We start from the raw sequence: 10,854 nt of genomic DNA on the forward strand, positions 1-10,854 counted from the left end.
TGGTTAGATATTTGCATGTCCCAAGACAAAGAGTGACTAATAATAATAATGATTTCTGGCAACAACAACAAAATTATGAAATACGGAGATACAAGGTTATAATATAATGTTATAGTATATAAAGTATGTGTTGTCTTTTTCTCCGTCAGAAATAAGTAAAAACACAACACGTTCTGCTACAAATATATATACAAAATAATGAATAAATGTTGTTACTTAAAAATGACCAAATAAAAAGAATCAAATTTATAAAAAAAAAAACATACATAAAGTATGTTTAAATGTACATAAAGGGATAGTTCACCCCAAACTGAAATTTCTGTCATCATTTACAAACGCTCACGTAATTTCATATCTGTATAAATGACATTGTTATGATGAACACAGAGAAAGATATTTGGAAGAATTTGTGTAATTTTTAGTTCCAGGACATAGTAGGAGAAATGAAATGGAAGTCAAGGGAGACCCCCGAAACCTGTATAAAATAATATCTCATTTTGTGTTCAACAGAACAACAATAAATGCAATATTCTTTTCCAACTATGGTAGTAAACAATGTCCCAGAACTGAACATTCTTCCAAATATCTTTCTCTGTGTTTATTGGAGCAAACAGGTTTGAAAGGGTCAGTAAATGATGACAGAATTTTTATTTTTGGCTGAACTATCCCTTTAAGCTTCAACGAGATGTTTTCTGTCTTCAACTCCACAGTCCTCTACAGGATGCATGCATATATATTCACTGACAGTACATTAGAAACACATTGAATGATGTAAACTGACTTAACTTGATAAGCACTGACCTGCAGTATATGAGACATTTCTCTGAATAAATTAGATGTGCTTTTTCTGCCTTTGCTACCTCTAACATCTGGATGCCTTACAAATGTACAACATTAAAGTGGCCTAGTGGTTAGAGCGTTGGTCTTGTGATCAGAAGGTTGCTGGTTCTAATCTCAGTACCAGCAGGTCATGACTGAAGGGCCCTTGAGCAAGGCACCTTACCCCTGATTGCTCTGCAGTAATGTGACACTGTAAAAAACTACTTGTAAGTCGCTTTGGATAAAAGCATCTGCCAAATGAATAAATGTAATGTAATTCTGAATTCACATTAGTCTGCTCTATTCCCTGGGATTCGAACCAATGATGTGGTTTCCAATTATTTCTCCTCCTATTCCTCCCGGGCGACGATATCCGGGCTGTCCGCATAATTTTATGGCTCCGTACTGCATGGCTTGTCAACAATCGTCTCATTTGTTTCTATTTTTAAGCCTCCTAGGGAACTTTACCAGACACAACTGAATCAAAGTTTACACTTAAACGAAACGACAAAGAACTCCATTAAGGATAAAAAAAAGAGCAACCGAAAAAGCAATAACAACTTCCTCTGGGTGACCGTACGTTTCGACTGCCAGGAAACAACCCCATTGTATTTTTCCCAATGTCATTTAAACACAACACACTTCTATCTAAATGATGAAACATAAAACACCCGGCCAGTCCCTGTGGAACTCTTAAGACTGAAATGCTTCCGGACGAGGAGAGGTCCAGCGTGCCGCATGACACCCACGGGCTGCGTGCTGACAGCTCAGAGCAAACACAGCATGAGATGATGACAAACACGCGTCCTGTTTGAACTCTTGGGGATGCAGGAAGAACAGCGGTGGGGGGCGTAAATCAAATTAGATTAAAGAAATGTAAAAAAACTGCAGGGAGAGATGAGCGCTCGCGTGTCACGCTTGATGGCAGGACAAAGAAGAGACAAAAATATTATGCGTCAGCGTGTGTCTGACAGTGAGGAGAGAATCTGTGGTCCATTAGGAGCTACTGAAGCCTGTTCATGCACACATGCGCAGATATACACTTAAGAGCATGTATAGCTCAACACACAGGCCTTCTTTAATGCTCCGCCTAAGTTGCTGGGCTTCACCTTCAACACACTTGTCCTGATTCTTTTTTTATCTTTCAAGATATCAAAGTTTAAATGAAAGGGACAGTACACCAACAAATCTAAATTATTTAATTGTTTACATATTCCTGATGTTGTTTTAAACCCGTATGAGTTTCTTTCTTCTGCTGAACACTGAAGAGAAAATAATTATAAATAATAGTAACCAGACAACATTGAACTCCATTGACTTTCATTGAGAAGTGTCTCGGCGGTTTTGTGTTCACAAAGTATTTTCTTTTGTGTTCCACAGAAAAAAGTAATTTACAGGTGAGGGCCGTCACAATTATTAAAGAACAGTCTCATCGCAATTATTTCAGATAACCGCAATCCTTAGAAAGCAAGGGTTATCTGCAGAATTTTACAAGCTTCGTCCTTGATCTGCACTCACTGTTCCCTTCAAATGACATTTCTCCATCACTTGAGTTGTATTTTCTGTGTTTATACATTTAAATTCACATTTATGCATTTGGCAGACGCTTTTATCCAAAGTGACTTACATAGCATTATCCTATAGATTTATACATAGGTATCTGCAATCCCCTGGGATCCAACACACAACCTTGCACAATGCTCTTACCACTGAGCTACAGGAAAGCCCATGAGTTGTATGAGTTGAATTAAAGTCATAAATTATAATTAAATTGCATATTTTTGAACAAAGTCCACTCAAAGAGATAGGACTGTTGACTTGCTATGACGTAAATAACTGCCTAGAGGTATAGCAAACATGGCCGCCAAGTGGCACGACTTCCGTAAACGGACATTGGCACAATTCATTCTTAGTGTCTCAATGTGAACCAAACTTCTCCAAAAATTATTCGAAGAACAAATTAGCAGAGTTATTCTAGCCACATTCATTTACTCTTACCGTATGCCAACATCGGCCTCATTTGCGCCTATTTTAGTCTTCTGAATCCTCACATGAAACGTATCTGAGAACAAAATAAAGTCTCTTAAACTGCACATAAGCAACCTCACAGCAATACAAATTGTCCTCTGGGATGCAGAATCCAGTTTGGCCTGAATAAAAAGCAAACTAAGCACTGTATGGCCTCCTTTAAGTTTAAATCAACTAAAAGCCTGGAAACTTGGTTATGGTAGTTAAACCAAACAGCGCCACAACTTATTATGCTATTAAGGATGCTTTTAAGCAAAGTGACATACAATGCATTCAAGCTAATAGCTATACAGTCTCACAAGTATTTGCACTCTTTGGAAAAACAAACCCATGACCTCCATGTTGCAAGCACTACCAGTCGAGCTACAGGACAGTAGATGTTACAGAGAAAGAACTATAAAAGATCTAGCTAGCACAGACCTGTACGTCAATACGTCTGCTAAAGATCTGGAAAACATCTACTGTGTTTTACTCTGCTAAACATCTTAGAGAGAGCGGTTTTTCATCCATTCTAAATCATTAACATCTTACAGACGTCTTCTAGATGTCTATATGATGTCAGACAGCATACGTCTCCGAGACGTGTTGACGATGAGCAAACTTTGCTTGCAGGTGTAAATCAGTAGTGCACGGTGACGTTTGAACCTTGGCTATCTGCGCACGCAACCCCCCCCCGAAAAATACACACAGTTACCACAGTAAAATAAGGTATTGTACATGCACATCAAACTTGAAACGCAACAAGCCAAATGCACAGAGAGACAACAAAAATACAAATCATTATTACACATATGCATTATGATTGGCGGCCTCTGGGATGCACACAAATGACAGACTGTGCCTCCAGGTCTGATCATAAAACTAACACTGACTTACGTACACGATACCATCGTGATATCTCAAGAGAGAGCTCTCAGCAAAGAAGACCACTGACTACACTAGCATACTCATACGAGAACTTGTGGACTATCCTGTGTGCCGTCCTCCAGCGAGATCCTGTGAACTTAACTGATCGCTCCAGCCCAGGCAATCTCAGTCAAAGATCAAGAGCAAAGATGGACCCTTGTTATTTTATACTAATACTAACATTTGTTTATTTTTGTCTTTCTTCCTGTAAAGCTACTTTGCAACAATGAGACATTATGAAAAGCGCTATATAAATAAACTGAATTGAAAAACTCTTAATATTAAACTGGTACAGTGAACTAAACGTATGGAACTGACTGTAGTAAATTTACCATTTAGCTGATAAAATGTCACTGTTATGCAGAATAACTTCAAACATGCACAATGATTTCTGGTATAGACTGAACTCGTCTCAAATAAAGCTTAGCAACATAAGCAAATGTGCACACTAGCAACCAGAATGAATTGAGGCACGGCGGCCAAATAAATCATAAATAACTTACAGTTTGATGATCAAATTACTTGATAACAAAGTCTTTCTCCTGTTGTTTTGAATACGTTTATTAGCTTTTCCCTTTTTCTTCTTGATAAAGTCCATCCACAGGCTAATTTGAGTGAGGTTTTACCACTTTTTTCATTACATTTTAAGAGACTGCCGGTGAACAACCCCCCAGATGGCGGAAACCGCTTTAAAGTTAGCGAAAACAAAGTGCCCCTGTTTAGAATGATGATATGATCGGTCAGTTTTACACGTCACTCAAAATTAATTTCTGTCATTGATTTATTAATATTCTGTTATCGGTAGCTTAATCGAAGGCCCTTCTTCACGTAAGCACGCGTTTGACTTCTTGCAGTAAGCGCAGGCTGCGCAGACAGCGTATATGACATCACAGAAATGCGACTGCTCTGGGATCTGGAATTACTCTCGTGAGGAGAGAGTTTGCATCGATCCAGGAAGTCAAATATACATATCCTATAGGGAAAATGTAATGTTTTTCAATATTATTTTATAGGATAGTTTTGGTCATCACAGAGGGCCCTGAGGGTTCGCTACAGGTTTGAATGCAGATGTATGCAAATAGATGTATGTGTGCTATCAGGGAACACACAATAGGCCATCTCCTAGGACCTTGTGTACACATTAGTATATGAAACGTATATATACTGTATTTAAAATGCATATTTCACTAGCTCTTATGCATTCTAGACCGTAAAGCAAAGATTTATCAACTCATCATTGCATTAGCGACAGTATTAGGTTGATATTCAAAAACATCAAACCAAAGAAAAATGACACTCAAAGAACTGTGGGTAATATTGTATGACTAAAGCAGATTTGTTTTTGTGCGAGCTCCTCAGATAACCATAACCTGTGAATCAAATTGTGTATTGCTTACCTCCACTATCTTATTTTGGCATCACGAGTCAGTGTCTTTGTTTTGAGGCAATAAGTATGAGCCCCAAATGTGCCATTTACACGGCAATACTGAACCCCAATCGCAAGCAGGCCTACAGCAACATAAATATCTCTTTACCGCCGTTGCCATGGAAGAAGAATCCGGCCTAGATGGCAAACTATACAATGCAAAAAGTAGAAGACGTACACTGTGGGTCATTTCAGAACTCATTTGCATCCATGTTCCCTCTAACAGCTCTCGTGGTACAACACTAACCTTTTTTGAAAGGGAAATTATATTTGATCTCGTCCCCGGAGAACTATTGTTTGTAGACAGCGGGCATTGTCTTGCTTGAGCAGGTTGAGAAAATGCCCACTCACTAAGACACCACACCGGGGGCTGGACATTCATTATTTATCTTATCAGTAATGAAACGCCAACACAGCAAGGTTGGCCAATGAAGCGTGGCGATCAATGACTGCGGACCGCCACGTACGAGCGAATCAACTGCTAAACAACAACCGCTGTCATCACATCACCTGTATAACCTGCTTAAGGATACGCTATTTAAAGGACAGTTATCGCTTTACTCTCTTATAAGCATTGTCTGAATTTCATGTTTTTGTTGAATTGCTGTCAAGCAGTTCAGTCCTCCAGCGATGAATATGACAAACGTGACATTCTTACAGGAGTACAAGGTTAGTGTTGTATCCTCATTCCAGAAAGAATAGTTTAGATGTAACAAGCTCCCATTATGCTAGCATGTTGAAAATCAGGACATACAACCCTTGGACCATTTTATATTCACACCCAAGGTAAAAACTTTTTTTGTTTTCTGAAGGTGACTGTCGCCCATCCAAACAAAAGAAATATTAGATCTGACTTAATAGAGCAGATACTAGGCTCGGATCCAACACCTGCCTAACTGACTTATTCAGAGTGCTCTACATAGGATGCGACTCTGTGTGTTACATAAATAACAATCCTGTGCCCTGCAAAAAAATCATAGAACCCTGCCTAAAACACAATAGAAAAGTGTATGGATTTAATGGTTATAATAGGATTGTATAACCATAAATGTTATTAATTCATATAATGACTATTAATATTGAACATCAAACTGGTGATGTTTCATAACATTTTATATACAGAGCACAAATATATTGCATTTTGCTGTCCTCTTTTGATTGACAGGATATACCGGCCCTGATCATCGGCTGTTTTTAACTTTCGGCCTATGGCTGGTTGTGTGAGAAATTGCTTTTATCGCCCGATACAGATTATTGGCCGATAGTTTGGTGCATCTTTATTAAATACACTAAGAACGCTAATACTGGGCACTCAGATTTTACAATTTTGGTTGATTCTTTAGCGACTTTGTTGGAAAAGTAACCTGCAGATTCATGTCTTCAACAGAGATGGCGACATTGAGGCAAACGTTGCAAATTGCAACCGTGTATGTTTATCTGCCATCTTGATGAATTATTTTCTGAGCTGGTCACGATGCATTATGGGATTACCTTCACCGTAAAGGTGCAATGCTGCCTTAGAAGGGACCTTAGAAGTGAGCATACCTGTGCTGCATACCACCTGCATCCTTAATACACTATGTTCAGGGCAGAGGCAATGCATCCCTGTCTTCTAAAATCATATGAATACATGTGTTGATTAAAGCTAGCGGTGACGAAAAACCTTTAAACTCTTCCAAATGTTACGCTAAACAAACGTGCCACAATTAATTCACAAGAATTAGCAGCCAGATCTACAGAGGGAATGCTGTGTGTTGTGAAACACAGACATCTGCACGGAGCAGATGCACCTCTCCCTGCAAATCAACATCACTACGGGAAGTTCTCACTTTTTCTCTTCTCCATACGATTTTCCCCTCCGCTGCAGTTTATTCTAACACAACCCGACCCTGTAATTCTCCGCGAGACAGGCATCACCGCTACTATTGCTCACACTTGCAGTTAGCAATTTCAAACCCTTAAGTATTGGATTGTGGCACGCAACTCACCTCGCAACATTTTGGCTAGACGTGAATGATAGCTCAAATTGTGTAAGAGCTGTTTGTTTAGATTTTCTTCGCAAAAAGGTTAAAAGATCATGCCATCTTAATTGCTAAAGAATTGCCTCGATGTAGAGGTACCAAAACACAAGTTCTTTCTTCCACATTCAACTTTTAACACAGCGTTTACTTAAGTGAGTTTAAATAAAAGATAAAGAGGATACGTGACTCGTTTAAGAGTTTTGGTTATCGGAGCAAATGAAATAATGACAGCAGCGGCTCTGAAACATCTTGAAAAATGTAATGATATATGTAGCGCTGTTCTTCCGGATGAATCACACAGGGCGTTCACATCATTCAGCTCTGTGTTTCGCCCCGAGCTCAGGAAACCATTGTAACTAATGGAATAAAATGAGAAGGTAAAACAATGATTGAGTCGTTTATTAAAAAAAGAACTTCCAACAGCTTCTCGACGGTTCATGCTTCATTCATATCACAAGCTCTTCTTCAAAGGCTAGAAACTTTACGCACGAGCGCAGAAACGAAGGAAAGCGTGCGAACGCATGCATGTGGCTCTGTTGAACATATTTGATATGCACTCTTGCCTTACCTTTGAACATCTGTGCCATTACACTGAATATTTATCCAGCTAGCTAGCGATAAATGTCGACTTTAACTTGTTGCAGGCTTCGGTCTATTACTTTTTCTTAAGCTGCTTTAAAAAGTTTCAATGTTTTAGTTAAAGTAAAGGGGGTGCAAGTAGTAGAAAACGTAATGATGTGATGTGGTTTTTACTACTACCTTTTTGGGAAACAGTTTGTTTTGAGCCCAAAAGATATTTATTGGAATTAATTTGAATGTTGATGTTCTTGTAAAAGAGAATTTTTGTAATTTTCCCTAAATATGTTTGATTTATTTCTGATTATGGATTGAAGTTAATTTGTGTTTTGTAGAAGGACTTTTCGATATGTTATCATGAAGGCTGAACATATATGAGCTTGAGTCAACTCTGTGATCTTCTGGTTACCATTTTGGGGTCATCGCTACAGACCATTCTGGAAACTCCCTTGGAGATGATACGACTTTTTGATGGCTTTCGTTGACTTTCATTTGTGATATTTCATTAAGTCTGGTTCATACCAATAACCATTATTGCAGAAGACCTTGGCTATTGTACATTGTTGTTTTATTTGTTATTAATGTTTTTGAATGAATGTGAGGCTGGGTTGGGTCAGTTGATATAAAGTTGCTTGTTGTCTTTTGTTAACAAGGTCTAAGTGTATTTTTATGTTATTAACCCTCCATAAACAGATTAATGATTAACATTTGCTTGACGTAGCACTTGTGGTTACAAGCTTTCTCATCATCACGTGTTTGTTTTTCATCATTTTGCTGCAGCAACACAAAAATCGCATTAGTCTGATATCTTACCGCACAACAAAGTTCAAAACCAAAGTAGCGAAGCATTTTCATTTGCTTCCAGTGGATGCATCTAGTTATATAAGTTGCTTTCTTCCAAGTGGATATCGATGTGTCTTTCCACAATTTGGCCAGACAAAAGGATTTGACTGTTATCTAGACTAAATGAATGTGAATCTTTTGCCGCTCAACAGGAAGCCTCAGGAGAAATGCATGTATTTACAACAAGGCACAATTATCTCAGACAAGAGAAAGAATGTCAATGATTTAATTTTCTCAGTGATGCTTTCATCAACAGGCACGGTCTGAAAACACAGTGATACTGCAACAAAGTTCTCAAACTTTGAGTTTATAGTGTATGTAATACAGAAATAAGCTATGACGTATTGTATGTTTACATTGAGTGAGTGGCGTTCGACCACACAAAGCATGATGTAAATCTTACTATGCCGTTTTTTTCTAAATAAGGGTTTCTAAAGGACTGCGTTAAAGGTCCAGTGCTCAAGATTTAGCGTCATCTTGTGGTGAGGTTGCGGACTGCAACCAATGGCTCACTTCACTCCTCCCTTTTAAAGCACTGCGCTGGCTGACATAGGACTAAGATGTCGTCACGTTATTGCCGAAGGATGATAACATATTTATGAACGCGTACCGTAGAGCAGTTTGTCCCTTTAGGGCTACTGTAGAAACAACATGATGAATACAGTGTAAGGGGACCCGCTGTGTATGTAGATAGAAATAGCTCATTCTTAGACAATAAAAACAACGCTTCGTGATGTAAGGACTTATATACCTCTGAACACATAGTAATGTATATTATATTACATTTCTGTCAATAGATCCTCCAAAAATTGACACACACCACCTTCAACAAAGCAAAGGTTGTGGGTTTTAACCCAGGGAATACACATTCTGACAAGAAAACGTAAGACACTTTCGACAAATGTCTCATAATGCAGTCGGTACGTTTCTTAGACTAAACTAGAACTGGTGGCGACTTTAATGCAGATACTGAATTATAACGGCAATGGCATCATTTTCAATCCTTACATTTTTAAGACAGCTTCAGTTTATTACATAACCCAGAGGCAGTATATATTTTATGTTTCTCAGATGTTAATATTCATGGAAGAAATAAAACAGACAATTGTTGACGCACAGCCAGAGTACAGAGCTAAAAATGCCTGTGGATAGCAAAGGTCAGATAATTTGGTCTTGGCATAACATGATGAGAAATTTGGGTTCGTATTGCAATATCAGACTTTTCATTTGCAGACAAATCTGAGTGCACTTCGAGACATCAACATCTCCTCTGACAGGTGTCAAAATGTAAGAAATGATTGAAATATTGTTTTCAAGGAAAGCCTAATTTCGTTCAGTTTGTGGATACAGCTTTGAACAACATCCAGGCAGGTTACAATAACAACAAAGTCCTCGGCTAGTTTGAGTTCACCAGTGTCGTTTGTCTCAATGTTGAGCACCTAAACTCACAGCTTTCCATAAGAGCAGTAACCAACACAAGATTACTGCAGGTTGCCGTGTGCAGCGTATGCCGCCGTGAGCCCTCAGCATCCAGAACAGGGGATCAGGGGATGGACAGAATAAAACAAGTGTACACAGGGCTGGGGGCAAAGCAGTGAGCGAATCAGTGATGCTCCATTTTACCCTGCACAAATCCGTGGGCCAGCGCAGATGGCCTCTTGATTGTGTCTGCAGCACTATGTGCAGACCCCCGGGAGACGCCACAACACCCACATATGAGAACAGAGGCCAGACCCTCGGTAATGTCATGGTCCTGAAGAGCTGATGACATCGCCCACTCAATGCAACCTGTCATGGTGAGGAGCGAACAGTCTGCACACTCAATACAAACCTCTTGAAACCTAACAACAATGTGAACATCACCACAAGATCGGGAGATAACATGTATGGCATTTGCTTGAAGAATGAGATGACGTGACTTTTTGAGACAATCGCCATTGTTTGTGCTATGACAATTATTTTTCATTGCATCAATTTATCCCAAATAATATAAAAAAAGACTTACCGTTATTTAAGACTTTACCGTCTTTGTTCCTTTAAATTAAATGTCAACTTTAATACTTTCATGTAAAATCCTTTCCTTTTTGAGAGTAATGAAAATTGGACGTTCATTGTGAATAATGCAAATACAAAACCACATCCACGTTACAGCAATGAGGATTTGGGAGGAAATTATTTTCATCGTAATGAAAACAATTACACATCGCCGAAACGTTCTAATAATCGCAAAGCATT

This window comes from Barbatula barbatula (genome assembly GCF_947034865.1).
Source record: "Barbatula barbatula genome assembly, chromosome: 8".
Lineage (NCBI taxonomy): Eukaryota > Metazoa > Chordata > Actinopteri > Cypriniformes > Nemacheilidae > Barbatula > Barbatula barbatula.